The following is a 19,038-nucleotide window of genomic DNA, read 5'->3' on the forward strand; positions in this document are numbered from 1 at the left end:
TTGGAGAATGGGGGTTGTTCAGGTGATGGCTACCCTTTCTAGTGGGTCTCCATCCGATCTACAAATTAGATTTTGGGGGGCAACATCAGGGAGGTTGCCTGGGGACACTACTCCTGGTGGTGTTTGTTATAATGCAACTCATAATAACTTGACTGGGAGCCGCACATTAAAAGGTCATCTCATTTTATCTCCAGTATGCTTCCTTGGGAAAAAAAAAAGTCACCTCACAAACACATTTAGAGAACAATTTGTTAGTGTATTTACCTTCTCCTTGTCATTCAGGCCGAGCTTAGCCGTCGGAAAGATCATCACCTCCCAGACTGTTTCAAAAAGCTCATAAAAGCTTTGCCCAATTACTTTTGCTTCTTTTACCAACAAATGGCTCTCTTAACTGCTCAACTGCTGGTAGTTTCCTTGGTGTTCTACGGGGCTGCTCTGTCTGTTCTCAAAGGCTACCAATAATAGCCAGTAGCATGCCTCTTTTAAGGAAAGCTGAGCTGTAAGAGTTAAAAATTTACAAAGCAGATAGATCACTTGGAATTAAACGAACTAGAGAAGGGGCTTTGATTCACTTTACACAACTGCTCTTTGTGCTCTCTCAAATTTGACACGACTTATAAAATTAAACATGAGGCACCTTCTCCTGGGTAAAGGTAGAGATGTCACATAGGCTTTACCAACCTAATGGCAACTGTGCCCTGTAGGAAGAACAGTTAATGTCAACACAGGCGCGGCACTTGACCCTGTTAGAATGGAGTTTTGGTTGACGTTTTTTCAGTAATCATATATCCTTGAGTCTTCAGTGGCCTGGTCTCATCTGATATATCTGATACACACACACACACACACACACACACACACACACACACACACACATCTATGATTTGCCAAAAGGTCTGGACAATTCTAAACAGACTTCTGAATTCCACTTTACCTCACCAAATTTGGTGGAGTGACTACTGAATGCTTAGCATGAAAATACCTGAAAATGCTCTCGAAGCTTCCATGAGACAGGTGTGACCGTCTTTCTGAAGCTTTCCCATAGACGATGGGCAAGCTTTCAGCTCAAGGTTTTTAGTCCACCTGCATGAGCTTGGATTCTCTCCCGTGTCTTATAGACCATCTTATCCTGGAGGTGATCTGGGAGGTCTACATTCAACTTGCCTCTCTCATTCCAGAGGAGGCAGTCTTTCTCACCCTCTGGGCCTGAGGGTGCCCAGATCCAAGGAGAATCCTGGCCACCGAGGCACCTCTCAGAGGCGATCACTGCGAACGTGCCATAGTGGTTACTTCCTTCATGCCTCCCCATATGCATCTTGAAAGTAAAAATTGCCATTCTATCAGTGAGGCTTGCTTTTGGCTTCAACAGACAAATTCACAAAAGCGGTTGAGGGGTTGCTTTTTCTGGTGCAAAAGGAAGTCCAGAGGTAGGCTGGTGACGATTAGCGCAGTAGCTCAAAGACACCGGCAGAGACCGGCTGCCTTGTGCTTCTGCTCAGCCTGCCCGGTGGTCATCTGTCATCCTCGTGGTCACATGAGGTCACACAGTCACAGTGTCCTGGCTTCAATTCTAGAAGACGGTAGAAGAACAAATAAGGGAGGAAATGTGAGAATGAGATGAATCTGTACCCCTCCCGGGACCCTTCCAGAAGGTGACTTCGATTCACATCTCCCTGGCCTGTTCCCTTCAGCCATCCCCTATATGCAAGCAGGGGCTGGGAAACAACTAGGCTCCCCGCCACCCTATACGGAGTCAGAGTTGAATTGTTAAGAAAAGAGGGATCATATACAGACGATCTGCAGCATCAGCCACAAAGAGTAAGAATCCTTTGCTTTCTTTAGACCCAAACTACAGCATGAAAATTAATATATATTACAGGGGCTACAAATGGAAAACATTCATGTTTCTTATAAGGACAACCAGAAACTTCCACTGCCTTGTTTTTCCTTTGCTGGCCTTGCAAATGTCTTACAGTTGGTATTTACTGTGGCCAAATCTAATTCATTCACTTACGAAGCGATCTCAGGCACCAGCAGAAGTCATAAACTATTCATCCCCGGAATGTTTATATTTGAGAAGGTCACAGTACTGAGTGTGTGTGTACCCCAAGGCCCCCTGTCTCCGTCTGGGCCCCTTGTGGCCTGGGCCTACTATTTTCCTTTAAACAGTGAAATGAGATGTACACAGCTCAAAATACATATTGTGTTTTCCCACAAGCTCCAGAACGCTTCCAGCAAAAGAGGTTCGGACCCTCTCCGACTCCTGCCTTTCCTCTCCGTCTCTTTTGCTATCCCTACCGCTTTTTGACCCGAGGCAAGTATCTGGTGACTGAAACGGCTTTACTTTGCTTCATGGCTCCTTCCCCCCCCCTCTGGATATCCCTGGAATCTTAACCTCAAAATGCAGAAGAGGTGAGATTTCAGCTCCTCGGTCTTTCATTCTGAAACCCCAGATTAAAAAAGGGAGATTCAAGGAAAGAAATGCTGGCTTCCTGGGGAGGAGTGGCCCCGGATTCCCCTCTACACCACAACCCCTTTGCTCGGCTGCTTTTTGGACCGATCTCGCGGCTGAGCTAAGTATGGCATCCAGAGCCTCCAGGGAAAGGAATGATTACATTGAAACGGCACGGACTGGGCTTGGGGTTGAGATCGCCCATGAGGCAGAAATATAAAGAGAGCTAAATAAGAATGGGCCCCCCAGTAAGTTTGGCTTAGTGTTGAGTCTGGGTCCCACTGTTGCTGCCTGGCTGGTGGCCATCCCTCCCTGCTTTCCTTAATGCCCCCACTTGCTTGTTAGTTACTAGAATCCTGGGATGCAGTTCTCTCCTCCTATGATGCTGCTATCACTTCTAGCCTCCAAGTCTCCAGGGAGAGAGACGCTAGGAAGGCCTCTCCTCCTCACTGCACAGAAGCCCATACATTGTGTCCATTCCACCCTTAACACTATGCTCCGTGGTGAAACAAACATGCCATTGAGGGCTCATGAGGATAATATCAGGGCAACATCCGACATTCTAGAACCCCCTCCTTTGCAAGGGGGCCATTGCCCCCCCCCCAATTGGCCAGGTCTGCAGAAGCCACAGCCAAATTATACTCATCTGATCCATCCTCCCTTCTATCTTCAAGCAAAGAACCCACCAGAACTCTCCTCCGGAGGAAATCTACCCCATCGCTCTCCCCCCAATCGCAACACATCAAAACAATCCCTCCAGCCCCTGAGAGAATGCACTTCTTTATTATGTAGTCTTATACAGTCCACTTAACTTCCCCTTTTCAGACAAGACCCAAGGCTGTGCCTTTTATGACCAATTTAAAAAAAAAAAAAAATTAAAATGTGTTTCTAAACAAAAGAATAAATTTTACCCTGAGGTAAATTCTGTGACTCCCCTAGAATGAAAAAAAAAAGTACATCTATATTTAGTTCCTTATTTAATAGTAAGTTCTCCTTCACTGCGTCTGCCTGGGAGCGTTAGCTGTGTATTCAAAGCTCCAGATTCCAATTCAAGTGCTGTCACGAGCTGTGTGATTTCGGACAAAGGCTCCTATTTCTCTGGCTCTCAGTTCCTGCGAATAAAAGACTCGGGAAGGACTAAATGATCTCTCCAAGACTTCTTCTAGCATTAAAATTCAAAAATCTCATTCAAAACTAAATATTTGAGAAATCCAAAAAACATTAGGAATTCATATGTCTCAAGGAATATTCCTGGCTTGGGAATAAGGCTAAATGTGCCTACGATTCCCCTCGGGCAGAAGGGCAGGATTAGAGGGTTCCAACTCAATCGAACACAAAGCTATTTCAGCAACCATGGGTTCCAGCTGAGAAGCCCAGCAAGCAGGCTTCTAATAGCCTCCACTGACCCCATGGAGAGGTGACTTTGCTCCCTGGGGGTGATATTGGAGAGCTGATGCCTTACAGGCAGCACAAGCAGGAATTTTATTATTATTGGTTTTGCAATTTGTTCCCATTTTGCTGTCATTTGCCTTAGTGGCCGTGGATCTCTACATTAAGATTTCGATTCCATTCCCCCCAGGCTCCCGTGTTTTATGGAGATCGCTCGTGTTTGCTGTCTTTATTGCGGTTGGTGTACCGGCTGCTGTGTTGAGCATAATCAAATGTCATTTATGAAGTCCTCCTGCCACTGGAGGACTGAGGGAGAGCTGTGTGGCCCGTGCCTGAACAACTGAAAGAGACAGGCAGCCTCGGAAGCGCGCTTCTAGGTGTTGATAAATTACCGGGCGGAGGCTTGATTATTTCTGACCCTGGCTCGCCGGTTCTAAGTTACAGGTCACTTACGTCGGCTCCAATGAGTTTCTTCCAGATGGGAGTGCCAGGGGCTGCCTGACAACAGAGCCAAGGTCCTCTTCCCGAGTCTCTTGCCGGCAATAAGCAGGCTGAGGGAGGCAACACAGGTAGCAGAAAAAGCAGTGGAGGGACTCCAATCCCGGACAAGGTTCTAATCCTGGCTCACCCATTCTTTCACTGTGTGGCCTCAACAAAGTCATTTCTAGGGCTCGGCTTACTCTCTGTAGGGCCAGAATTTCATTAAAGGATCACTAAGGATCCTCTGACTCCGAATCAATCTTTGTCACTTTGATGCAGTATTTCGCCCAGGCCCTCCTCTGCGTGCTTGATTCCTGACTCGTGCCCACGCTCTATTTTCTGAAGCGCACTTTCTGATAATGTTCTCAGGGACTCTGTCATTCCAGTATCGGATCCTCGAATGCTTGCTACCCACTCAGTACCCTTTCTTCCAAGCTCCTTCCCCTCTGGCTTCTGGTGCTACCATTCCCCCTAATGTTCTTCCTAGGATCACTAATGGCTTCCACACCGAAAAATCCAATGCGCACATGTTAGTTCCTGTTCTTCCCGGATATCTCAGCAAATTTCAAGGCGTTTGGCCACCCTTTCTTTCTTGACATGCTTGCTTTGATAATGTCTCACGCTTCTGGTTTTCTTGTCACCTCGCTGGCTCCTCCTCTTTTATGCAACCTCTAAGTGACGAGCGAATGCCACCAACTCCCACATTTTAATCTCTTCTCTTTATAGTTTAAGTTCTCTTCCGAGTTATGGAACCTTCTAGACAACTGTTGGGTTAGCATCTCTGTTTCGAGGTTCCGTGGACTCCTCAAATTCAGTGTCTTGACACTTGAATTTCTTATCCACCTCCTGTTACCAGACCCCCAAGACCAGGTTCTTGAGTCTCAATGTCATAGAAACGAACACGGGACTCGGAAGAAAGAAAATAGGTGGAATTTTATTATTATTGGTTTTGCAATTTGTTCCCATTTTGCTGTCATTTGCCTTATGACAAGCAAATGTCACAGGGATAGCTTGTATACAAGGGAGCCAACAAGAAAGAAGAATATCACTCTCTGAAAGGGTAGCATGCAAAGCTAATAAGGGTACTTTTCCAAAGGGTGAAGGACTGGGAGTAGAGAAGCATCCTTTGGTCCCACAGTCATTATTTTGTGGTCATTACTTTTTAGTGAACATAAGACAATCCCAGGATGCCTTTCTTCATGGTCAACATTCTTTAGGGCTTCCGGAAAACAAAAATACTTACGCAAGCAGGCTTTAAATTGTTACTTCTAATTTTGCTCAGGCAACCGTTACCCGATAATGGCTGTTCTCTCTCTTGCATTCTTTTTCCCAGGAGGAGGAATTTGTCTTCAAGCATATGGAAAGTTTTAACCCTCAGACCAGTGGCTTTACAGGAGTTAAGTCCCTCTGACTTTCCCTATACTGTCTCACTCCTGCCTACAATTGGCTCCTATTTCTATGGCTTCTCTGTTCACCTCTTGCCTGTGCCAGAAATCTGGGCGTTGCCCTAAACACTTCCCTTTACTTCATCCAATTGAAGTCCAAGTCCTTTTGTGTATACCTCCAACATATATCCCGAATAAGCCGTCTTCTTTCCATTTGTCTTCATGTCCAGACCTGGTCCGAAGTACATTTCTTCCAGATTATCACAAAAGTGTTCTTCCAGGTTTAGTCCCAGTCCGAATTCGTTCTCTTTGCAGTAGTTCATGTGATCATTTCTAAGCACAAATCTTATTCCCTTCCTCCCCCATTTGAAATCCTTTGATGGGTTTCCAAAATGTTCCATGTGGCTTCCAAGGTGCTGCATGACTGGGCGCCTAAGGAAACATGGACCCTGGTCTTCCTGTAATTCTTCAAACTTGTTATGATAGCTATAGCCTCGCAGACTTGTAAAGACAACCTTCCCTCTCTTAGGAACACTCTTCTCAAAATTTTCACCGGGCCACCTCTACCTCCTAATGACTTTTCCTTAAAAACTCTCCATCTAAATCAGGTGTTTCGGGGCGCCTGGGTGGCGCAGTCGGTTAAGCGTCCGACTTCAACCAGGTCACGATCTCGCGGTCCGGGAGTTCGAGCCCCGCGTCGGGCTCTGGGCTGATGGCTCAGAGCCTGGAGCCTGTTTCCGATTCTGTGTCTCCCTCTCTCTCTGCCCCTCCCCCGTTCATGCTCTGTCTCTCTCTGTCCTAAAAATAAAATAAACGTTGAAAAAAATAAATAAATAAATAAATAAATCAGGTGTTTCTCTGATTTGGTCTTATAACATCCAATAGTGTCCCTCAATACAGTTACCACTATTTTAAATTATGTATCATTTTGTTTAATTAATCAATATCCGTCTCCCTATCTGGACTGTAAGCTCCATAAACGTAGTGGCTATGTATGTTTTCTACTTTTTTCAGTCTCTAATGTCTTTTTCAGAAGCTATTATACAATAAAGACTCAATAAATGTTGAATAAATGAACAGATCCTAATTTCTGTTCATTGCTTCACTAGCCGTCTGTTTTCTGAGGCTCAGAACCTCATATCCTAGTTTTTGACATAGAACACACTTAACCTCTTTGGAGCAGGATGTTAAATTGAAGTTTTACATGAGTTACAATTATATTGGACACCAAGTTTGGATACACAGTCACGATGCAAATGTTCAGAGGAAATGATAAGAACCAGTGTTGTGGTTCTTGGACCTCCTTGCCCACATTGAGGGTATATATTAAAGGACAAGAGAATGTAAATGCAGATTTTTTAATGAGACTCTCTTTGGGGATAGTGGTGCTATGAGTATCTGCTTTTGACCTTCACCTCATGTCAAGAGAGAGGGATTCAATGTAAACTCTCAATGGGTCTGATACGTGATCTTGTGCTTGGATGTGGGAGAAGGGTGCCACCATGGGCTGGTATCTTACTCCCATTCTGGAAATCCTGAGAGCTAAAGATAAGCTGACTAGAGGCTTTGGTGGTAGAACAAAGGAGGGTTTCTGCCCTTGTTGACTCTTCACCCAGCCAGCAAGAAATAAAAGCTGGCACGTCAAAACATACCAAAGAGAGAGCCAGAATTAGAATTTTTAAGATGTTTTTCAAAATAGCCCACCTGAGGGGCTCCTGGATGGCTCAGTTAGTTAAGAGTCTAACTCTCAATTTCGGCTCAGGTCAGGATTTCATGGTTCATGAGATCGAGCCCTGCATTGAGCTCCATGCTGGGTGTGGAGACTGCTTAAGATTCTCTCTCTCTCTCTCTCTCTCTCTCTCTCTCTGTCTCTCTCTTTCACTATCATTAATGGAATCACTGCTATCTATTGGCTCAATGGAATCTTTTTCTGCATGGGGGCCACTGTATACACTCACACGGATGTTGACTACAGTACAGTATTAATCAACCCTTGTCATATACTGTATTTAATGTAACTGGCAATAAGGCAGCAGAGGAAAGGGTCTATATCCGCAGGTAGCCTGACCCAGAATGAAGCAAAGCAGTCTTAAGCTTACTCCTGCATGGAAAAGCAAAGGACTGTCCATACGTGCTTCGAAGTGACAGAAGATAGACTCGTGCCAGTTGTGGGCACCTTCTAACGTTCTAGGAAATCACTGATTTCTGCCAAACACAGCAGCCTGAGACCAAGCATCTGAGCATGGGAGACGATCGCCCACAATCCCACAGAGAGAGAGAGAGAGAGAGAGAGAGAGAGGAGAAGAGCCATCGGCTCAGTTGTGATCATGTGACATTTGGCATCATGTACTACTCCTATTGCAAAGACATGAGTCATGTATCAAGTTGAATTTCATTAGAAATGTTTGCTCATCTTGCCGAACACTCACAGAACAAGTTACTCACAGTCCAAGGCTTTGCTGTAAAAACAAACAAACAAAGTAACAAAATAGTTTCAGTAATCAAGTTGGGCCAGAGAACAATATACCCGATTAAGGAACTGAAGGTGAGAGACTGCCAGTGATATGGTTTCTCCAAAGAACTTAGGAAGAACCTCGTGAAAGAGACAGAAACATCTACCTCGTAAGCCTGATGGTGCCGGTAATCAAGAGTTTTCTGCTCCCCTTATCTCTCCTCATGCCTCTGCCATCCCCACCCCCATAGTGCACATTCCTCTCTACCCTGAAAGGTCAGATAAAATATACAGAAAAAACTAACCACCCCTTCTTTCCCCAAGGCAGAGGTCTCCACCTGTAACATGGTCCTAGCAAGGAAATGAAGGAGGAAAACATAACATTTTGATGAAGTTGGAAGCTTTGGTTATTATACAGGAAATGACATGTTTATTGCCAAACTGAGTTTGTGTTTGCAATTTTAAATAAGCATAGGTCTTTGCCTTTACCGGAAGTAGCCAGAAACATTGTGAGGTTCTCCCTACTTTGCGTCCATAGAAAGGAAGGACTTCTCCCACTGAGCAGGTATAAAAAAGCAGTGGGAAATAAATATAAAAGTGCTTTCTGATCAAATCCCACGAGTCCTGCTTATTTATAGAAATAACTACATCTATAATGCTGTGAGTAAATAACCCTTTTGAAGACACATAAAAGGAGTATTTTATCCTTATGGTAGGCTTACAATATTTGAAGTGTATTAGGCTAACTGCAGCAGCAAATAACCTTTCAAACATGTATAGCACAAGCACGATAAAAGCTTATTTTTTTGCTGGTAGGGTAAACAGTTGGCCATTACTCAAGGACCCAGAACGATGAAGGTTCTGCCATTTTCCACACTTGGGTGTTGTTCTTTGGAGGTATTCTCATGCCTGCCACCTGGAAGAAGAAATGCACGAGATGTGCCCATGGGGAGTTGTCACGGGCCAAGTCTGGGGGTGGCAACGATCACTTCCCTGTCACATTCTACAACCGGACTTCTGTCACACAGAGGCGGCCACGAGCAGGAGAAGCTGGTGTCACTGTCTGTCCAGGAAGAAGACAAAAGCAAGGACTTCAGGAAGGAGGTAGCAGTTTCTTCCGCGTGGAGCATTCTAACATGGTAATCATGTTACGCGGATGCACACAGTGCTCATCAGCCTATGGACATAAGTGAGGACCCGTTACTATTGACGTGGAACAAAACCGGGCACATCTCAGAGTGCTGCGGGCTGAGTTGCAGACCACCGCAAGAAAATTAATACCACAATAAAGCAAGTCAAATGATTTTTTTGGTTTCTCCCTGCGCATAAAAGCCACGTTTACCCTATGTTGTTGTCTCGTGAGTGCGCAGTAGCATTAGGTCTTAAAAAAAAACAACAACAATGTATATACCTTAAGGAAAAAAAAAAAAAACTCTATTGCTGAAAAATGCTAACCATCACCTGAGCTTTCAGTAAGTCTTTTTGCTGGTGGACAGTCTTGCCTCAATGCTGACGGCTGCTGACCGGTCAGGGTGGTGGGTGCTGACGGCTGGGGTGGCTGTGGCAATTTCTTGAAATAAGACACCAGTGACGCTTGCCACATCGGTTGACTCTTCCTTTCACGAACAATCTCTCTGTAGCGTGTGATGCTGTTTGATAGCATTTGACCCCTAGTAGGATTGCTTTCAAAATTGGACTCAAGCCTCTCACACCCTGCTGCTGTTTCATCAACAAAGTTTACGTGATAGTCTAGATCCTTTGTTGTCATTTCAACAAGTGTCACGTCTTCACCAGTAGGTTCCTTTCCAAGAGACCTCTTTGCTCTCTTTGCTCGTCCATTCAAGTTTGATCCTGATATCACAGCAATTCAGGCACGGCTTCCGGCTCACTGTTTCCACCACATCTGCAGTGACTTCCTCCCCTGAAGTCTTGAACCTCTCAGAATCATCCGTGAAGGTCAGGATCCACTTCCGAACTTCTGGAACTGTTGATATTTGGACCTGTTATCATGAATCAAATGTTCTTAATGGCATCGAGAACGATGAATCCTTTTTTTTTTTTTTTTTAATGTTTATTTATCTTTGAGAGAGAGACAGACAGAGTACGAGCAGGGTAGGGGCAGAAAGAGAGGGAGACGCTGAATCCAAAGCAGGCTCCAGGCTCTGAGCTGCCAGCACAGAGCCCGACAGGGGCTCAAACTCCATGAGCTCATGACCTGAGCCAAAGTCAGATGCTTAACCAACTGAGCCACCCAGGCACCGCTAGAATGATGAATCCTTTACAGAAGGTTCTCAATTTTCTTTGCCCAGATCCATCAAAGGAATCACTACTTATGCAGCAATAGCCTTACAAAATGCATGTCTTAAATAATAAGACTTACAAGTCAAAATTACTCCTTGATCCATGGACTGCAGAATGGATGTTGTGTTAGCAGGCATGAAAACAACATTAATCTCATTGGACATCTCTACCACAGCTCTTGGGTGAGCAGGTGCATTGCCAATGAGCAGTAATCTTTGGAAGGGAATCTTTTTTTTTTTTTTTTTTTTCTGAGCAGTAGGTCTCAACAGTGGACTTAAAATAATCAGTAAATCATTTTGTAAACAGATGTGTTGTCATCCAGGCCTTGTTTTCCCATTTATAGAACATGAGCAGAATAGATTTAGCATAATTCTTTAGGGCCCGAGGATTCTTGGAAGGGTAACCGAGCATTGGTTTAAACTTAAGGTCACCAGCTGCATAGCCCCTGACAAGAGAATTCGCCTATCCTTTGAAGAGTTGAAGCCAGGCATTGACTTCTCTCTAGCTATGCAAGTCCTAGACGGCATCTCCTTGGAGATCTCTATCTCTATCTCCCATAGAGAGCCGTTTCATTTACACTGAAAATCTGTTGTTCAGTGTAGCCAACTTCATGAATGACCTTAGCCAGATCTTCTGGATCACCTGCTGCGGCTTCTCCGTCAGCACTGGCTGCTTCGCCTTGCACTTTTATGTTAGGGAGACGCCTTCTTTCCTTAAGACCTCTGCTACCTTCCGACTTTGATCTTCTGCAGCTTTCTCACCTCCCTCAGCCCGTGTAGAATTGAAGATACTGAGGGCTTGGCTCTGGATTGGGCTTTGGCTTAAGGGAATGTTGTGGCTGGTTTCGTCTCCTTTCCAGGACACTCAAACTTTCTCCATATCAGCAATAAGGGTGTTTCCCTTTCTTCTCATTCATGTGTTCACTGGAGCAGCACTTTTCATTTCCTTCAAGAACTTTCCCTTTGTGTTCACAAATTGGCTAACTGGCACAAGAGGCCTCCCTTTCAGCCTATGTCAGCTTTCAACATGCCTTTCTCGCTGAGCTTAGTCACGTCTAGCTTTTGATTCAAAATGAAGGGCCCGAGTCTCTCCCTTCCGCTAGAACACTGAGAGGCCATTGTACAGTTATTAACTGGCCTAATTTCAATACTGTTGTGTCTCAGGGACTAGGGAGGCTGAGGAGAGGGAAAGTGATGGGAAAGCAGCCAATCAGTAGAGCAATCAGAACCCACAAGACATCTCTCCACTAAGTCTGTAGGCACAATGGGTCGGCACACTTATATGGGCACAGTTCATGGTGCCCCAAAGCAATCACAATAGTAACATCAGACATCATCGATCACAGGCACGAGGGTGACTCAGCCGGTCAAGCGTCCACCTTCGGCTCAGGGCACGACCTCATGATTCATGAGTTGAAGCCTCACATCAGGATCTCTGCTGTCAGCGCTGAGCCCGCGTCGGATCCTCTGTCTCCCTCTCTTCCTGCTCCTTGTCCCCCTCAAAAATAAATAAAATCGTTTATAAACCATCTCATTCTCTCTCTCTCTCTCTCTCTCTCTCTCTCTATATATATATATATAAAGAAATACTGATCACAGGTCACCAAACAAAAATAATACAAAAATTAGAGGGGCACCTGGCTGACTCAGTCAGTAGCAGTAAAGCATGCGACTCTTGATCTCAGGGTGGTGAGTATGAGTCCACATTGATGGGATAGCTCACTAAAAAACAAACAAACAAAAAAACCCAGTGTCTGCAAAAGTGCAATAATACAAAATGATTGCCCCCTTCTAGGCCTGATCTCCAAAACAGTCACATGGGTGGGGGTTAGAGCCTCGACATATGAACCTGAGGGGGACACATCCAGGCCACAGCAGGTGCCCTCTCCTGGTGCTTCCCAAACCGAAAACCACAGAGGTGCCTGATATCCAGAAACAAGAAGAGAGCTTTCTCCAAAAGTCTGTCTTCTCCTTCACCACCCGGATCCTAAGCACCAATCCTCATGCTTAGAATTTCACAAAGCTTCCCAGGAGAGCTAGTTAAGACTAGAACTACTAGTCTTGTTGTTCCCTCTCTCCTGCAAATCGATTTCAGCTCTTCATCTCAGTCCACAATAGAAAAATAAGAATGCCTCCCGCTTCCTTTTCCTTTTCCCCCCGCCCTTTCCCAGCCTGAGTTTCAGTGTGGCTAAGCTGGTTGCTCAGCCACAAGAGATTCTGGGGGAAGCACCCTTTGCGTAGAGCCAAGCTGACCTGTAGAACCGGGTGGAGCCAGGAACACGGCTTGTCAATCATCCCCGTGCTGCAAATTGGCTGAGAGCAGGATTCATCCCTCTGAGAGGAAATTGGGATTTACTAACTGGGTGACCCAAAGCAGAAAGAGACAGGCTATCTCACACCGTCAGATGAAGCTGTCATGATGCAGACAGGCTTCAGGGAAAGTGGTGTGTGTTATCTAGGCCACTTGGCCATTATGTATGACAACTGCCTGTCCTGAATTTTCTAGGTCAGTCCCGATTCCAAATATTCTATCACCTTGTCAGACCATATACTCCAATTTTGCATTTGCAAACTGTGGCCACCAAATCTTCAAGACAGTAGGTCAGCATATTAGCTTAGGGGATAGAACAAACCTTAATAATATTGACGAATATGTTTCAGAAAAACAAAACGTTTCCAGGGACAACACGGGAGCTTATAGACTGAAGGCATAGAGGCCTCTAGAAAGAGGAGAATAATGACATGGAGGCCGGTGTAAGAGTCTCTACTGCCCTGAGAGACATTTGTACATTCAGATGGATGAGACCCTCTTCCATGAGGTAGATGAGGAGGGAGGGATCCATGATAAGACAGTCGCAGAGCGTGCACGTGAGCAACCCCCAAACTCTCAACCCCACCCTGCCAGGCCAGAGAGGATGACCAAGGGCTCAGCAAGGAACCTGGGCTTCAATGCGGGTTTGGGGAAGAAGACTGGAGACTCCATCACAACCCGAAATTACACTCGCTGAAACCTAGCAAGGCCAGAGATCTGAACATCATGATTCAATATCTACCCCAGAGAGGGGTGAATAGACATAAAGAAACTCATCTCTAAGCACTACGAAATGTGTGCCACGATTTGCTGGCTAAATGTGTATAAAATTACGCTCAGATGTCTGCATTCTGCAAAATGTCTCTGTACTTGTGGGTGGCACCCAGTTTTATTTTTCTAATTGCTGTCCCTTTTTAAACTTCCAAACCTTACTTTCCCTGAAAAAGAGGAGATTGTATTTTTCTTCCCCTTGTCAAAACAGAGAGAGGGCTTGGGTTTCTATAAAAGAGAGTCTATGGTTTGGCAGTGAGTTTGATAAACCCAGGGAATTGGAGGATGCAAACAGCTTAGATGGATCAGGTGTGTGTGTGTGTGTGTGTGTGTGTGTGCATATGCGTGTGTCTTACATGCCTGTTGTAAGGAGGAACACGGAATACGTGTGGAAAAAGATCAAGGACGTTGGGGATGTGATCCCCTTCCGGTTCCAGTCTGAGGGTGTGTAAGTTCCGTCCGGATCTCCTACCTGCTCCTCTGAGTAATGAATCTCAAAGTCATGGTGAAGGGAAGCAATCTACTAAAATCAGCAGTCCTTGGACGCATCTATTCTGTCTTCAGGTAAATATAAAACTCCACTTCTTGTAGGACATGGCCATTTTTTGTCGGTTAAAATTTCCATCGGAAGGAAAACCAACCACAACGTCAAAGCCTTGATTTCTGAGTAAGAAAGTACTTAGTGCGGTCTACTGCCAGTACTTTCGACTTATGCAAAACCCTTCTATACCCAGAGCCGCTGAGAAGCTATAGGGAGCTTCTGTGCAAATTAGAAAAAATGTGCTTCTTCTGGGGGCACAGCTCCAGGCCAGGACTCCAGGCTCGGGAAGAACGTGCCAGATGGCAGGGCCACCTTCTCCAGTGCCTCTTGTACAGCCATGTGCTGCAGCTCTGGCCAGGCCCCCTCTGCATCAGTCTCACGGTGGCAGAGATTGTCAACTGGTCACAATCCACACCTTAGGTATTTGCAAGAACATTCCGCAAATCTGCAATAAACGTTAGACGGGATCTGAGAACCACCTCCACAGAGGTCTATGCTCCACAGAGAAAGCACCTGCAGAGGGGACTGTCTCACACAAGGGTCGATTGTTTTCTAAGACCTCAGAGCCTTGATGATTTTTGATGCTTTTAGAGTTACCACGAACATGCCATTTAACAGGGACGCCTGCTCCCGTAGGGGATCTCAAAGACGAATAGGGTAAATTCGTGCCCTCTAGATTTAGAGCAGTTTTTTCAGGGTGATAAGGCAATAAAAATGCAAAGCTGTGTTAAGACTCCAGATGAGGGGAATGGAGATCTGTGACAGAAGTTCAGAGAGGGGAGAGAAGCAACATTTTAGGCCAGAGAACTCACAGAAGGCTTTAGATACAGAAATTGGACAAGGGGACGGAAAGAATGATTTGTGACGAAGAAGCGAAAACTCTCTGGTTATGGGTGTGGGGGCTGCAGAGGGCAAATAGGATGGATATGAACGAAGCCTAGAGGTCTGAAGAGAAGACCTGGGACCACGTCCGTGTTCTTAGTGGGGAAAATGTGAATATTACATATGTATACCTGGGAAGTAAACATTTCAAAGACAGCACTTATTTAGAAAGTCGGTCTGATGAACTAAAAAAATCAGAGACTGAACGATAAAACAAACACCAGTTGAAAGCCTGGCTCCATTCCTGATTAATTACATAACCATAGACCATAACCTCTCTAAAACCCCATTTCCTTATTTATAAAAATAGAAATAAAAATGTCAGGTCTCCAAGATAATTATAGGAATTGAACGCAGTAAGGACACATGTATCTGTCATGTGGCAGGGATTCAATCGCCAGGCACTCTCAGGGCTATGACAGCTTCAAAATCCTGTAAATATGAGTGACAGAAGGTCAAATAATCCATTTTGCCTTGACTTCTGAGACTATTGCAAAAATTGCTAGCGTGTGTATGCACCAACAATAACCAATTATAAACTGTAATGGTAAGATGATCCCTTGTCAGGGTTCTTGGTTATAAATAACAGAAACGAATTCTGGTTACCTTAGGCAGAAACAAAGTTTATCGGAAGGGTATTAAGTAGGTCACCGAATTGATTGGGAGAAAGTTCAGGCAGAAATCAAGAACAGGCAATGCATAGCCAAGATCATACCAAAAGCAATTCGCATGGCAGCACGTTACCACTGGACACCCACCGCCATGCTGCTGGTCTCCTCGGTCCCAGCACCCTCACCTCCAAGCCACGAACCCTCTTCACTCTTGCCTCCAAGAAGCTACTACATGGAAAGTATCTCTAACTGATCCTCTCCATGCTACTCTCAAGGTTTAAAGTCCCTGGTAGTAGCATTTCACCGACCAAGATTAAGTTATGTGTTCATTCTGTAGCCGCCAGAGGAGGGAAGATAAAATATCCCCTCTACTTTACCTTCTGTAGTAAGAGGCAGGTAGAACCAGAGCAACTCCTTTCCTTCACCAGGGATCCCCCTCCAAAAAGAAGATGAGTGTGGAATGGCAAAGTAGCAGATAACAAATACACAATAGCAAAAAAAAAAAAAAAACCTTTAAACACATGTGTACATATCTAACAAGAAATGCACAAGACCTATAGAAGAAAATTATAAAACTTTCCCCCAAGGAAAGCAAAAAGCAATATAAAATAAATGGTGAGGCATAGCGTTTCTGAATGAAAAGTGTTAACATGGTAAGGATGTCAGTTCTCACCACATCTGCGAATAGACTTGAATTCTGACCAGAAATGCAAGAGATTTTGTTTATTTTAGAGTTTGACAGGTGGTTCTAACACACACACACACACACACACACACACACACAATATATATATATTATATATACATATACACATAATATATATATTATATGTATACATATGATATATATTATATATACATATACACTTAATATATATTATATATACATATTATATTATGCATAATATATGTTTGAAACAGAAAAACAAGGGGGTTATTCAACATACTAGCTATCAAAATATGCCATAAACCTATATGGTAGAGTACAGAGTTGACCCAGGAATAGACACGTAGATCAATAGAGCAAAAAAGAACTCAGAAAAAGTCACTGTATAAGCAGACATGTAGAGACATGTAGTATACAAAAGGAGGTATTGCAATTCAGTAGGGAATTAGGGGTCAAAGAAAAGAGATAAATATAATAGGAGATGTGTTAATTAACCAAATGGTGGGAAACCTTTCACAATGTATGCGCACAGAAAATTACAGCGGTGAACGCTTTGAAAATCTTACAATTTTATCTGCTACTTTTACCTCGATAAAGCTAAAACAATTAATTAAATTACAAAAAAGTTCCTGTCCTTTCTGCAAAAGGACACGATTGGAAATGCAGTAGGCTTTGTGGGACATAAAAGCTCAGCTGTGACACTGCAATGTGAAAGCAGCCATAGACAAAACAAAACAAATGACGGTAGCTGTGTTCCAATAAAACTTTATTTAAAAAAAAAAGTAAGAGCCCCTAGGTGTCTCAGTCGGTTTAAGGCGCAGACTCTTGATTTCAGCTCAGGTCATGACCTCATGGTTTGTGAGTCTGAGCCCAGTTGCATGCAGGTGGTGTGGCGCCTGCTTGGGATTCTCTCTCTGCGCCTCTCCCCAATGTTCTCTCTCTCGCTCAAATATAAATGAATAAGACTTTACAAAAAGGATACTAAGCAGAATTCAATGCTTTATATAAACTAGATAAACAGTGTTCAAATCTATGGCTATTTCTTAAAAAAATGAATCTAGACCCTCACACATGCACAAAAATAAAAGCCATTTAAATCAAAGATTTAATGTAATAAGTGTAAACATTAAAACTATAAAAGTATCCAAAATGCAGATGATGTAAAAAGATGAAAAAATTTATAGACGGGAATACATAAATTTTAAAACTTCTATCCTCAAAAGACTATAAGTAAAGTTAGAACAGCAGGAGCCTGGGAGAAAATATTTGCAATGATCACATAAAACAAAGGATTAATATACAAAATGTAAAAATTACACCTACAAATTAATAAGAAAAAGATAAATAGATCAATAAAAATGTAAAGCCTATGAACAGGTAATTCACCGGGAGAAATTAAATAGCCAATAAAGATAAGAAAAGCTTCTCCACGTTACCAGTAATAAGGGTGAGGGGAAAAATATATTTTTTCATCTCAGATTAGCAAAAATAGCACACATAATATTAGTGTAGGCAAGGACACACAAAAATGGGCTGTTGGTGAGAAAACGAATTGATAAACTAATTTCTAAAAGCCAGTAAGTAGTATCTAATAAAGATTTAAAATGTATACCCTTTGAGGGGCGCCTGGGTGGCGCAGTCGGTTAAGCGTCCGACTTCAGCCAGGTCACGATCTCACGGTCCCTGAGTTCGAGCCCCGCGTCAGGCTCTGGGCTGATGGCTCACAGCCTGCAGCCTGTTTCCGATTCTGTCTCCCTCTCTCTCTGCCCCTCCCCCGTTCATGCTCTGTCTCTCTCTGTCCCAAAAATAAATAAAAACGTTGAAAAAAAAATTAAAAAAATAAAATAAAAATAAAATGTATACCCTTTGATATGGTAACGTCACCTCCAAGGGCTAAAGAAATACTTGCATTGTGTGCGAAGACTTCTTTTGTAGAAGGTGTTAACTGAGGTTGGCTTGCATTGGTAAAGAAATTAAAACATCAATTGCAGATCAAAAGTAAACTAAGAATAAGACGGACCTCCAAAAGCTGATAGGGGGTACAAATTTCAGAGAAAATAACAAGATGGACACACTACAAATAAATATATCACCTAGCCTGGCCCCATATATGTATTTTAAACTATGTGTATGTATATACAGAGCAAGATCCAATTTTTTAAATAGGTCTGAAGAAAACCCTTCAGTAATGGTTACCTTCGGGAAGGGGAAGGGCCTGGGAGATAAGTGTTAATGTTTTAATCTATAAGCATCTGCCAGGTTCTAGCCTTTTCTAAGACGTACTGCAGCTTCCTGGAGCAGGGACAAGATCTATCTCCATCCAGCAGACAGATGTGCCCGCAAGTGCCCTGCCTTGTCACCTTCTTAGCTTCCCCTTCCTCACGTGAGCCAGCTGTGCCTTTTCTCCCCTGTGTCCACTCATACGTGCTTTAATAAAAGCATTTTCATCTTCTAATTGTACCGATCGCAGTTGTAGGTTGAATTGTGTCGCCCAAGAAGCTCTGTTCAAGTCCTATCCTTCCTACCTATGAATGTGACTTTTCCTGCAAATAGGGTCGTTGCCATTTCCATCAAGTTAAAACGCGGTCGTACAGAATTAAGTTGGGCTCCAACCCGGAGACTGGTGTCTTTGCAACAGAAAGCAGATACTCTGGTTTCTCTTCAGAGCGTGTAAATCTTTTGCCTTCTACAAGAGAAAGGAGAGGGAGAGCTGGCCACACAGACACTCAGAGAAGAAACAGGTGGAGGAGGGAGGCCACGTGAGGACACGGCGGAGGTGGGAGCGACGCAGCCGAGA

This window comes from Herpailurus yagouaroundi, unplaced genomic scaffold (genome assembly GCF_014898765.1).
Source record: "Herpailurus yagouaroundi ecotype Mexico unplaced genomic scaffold, PumYag 195, whole genome shotgun sequence".
In the NCBI taxonomy this organism is placed as follows: Eukaryota; Metazoa; Chordata; class Mammalia; order Carnivora; family Felidae; genus Herpailurus; species Herpailurus yagouaroundi.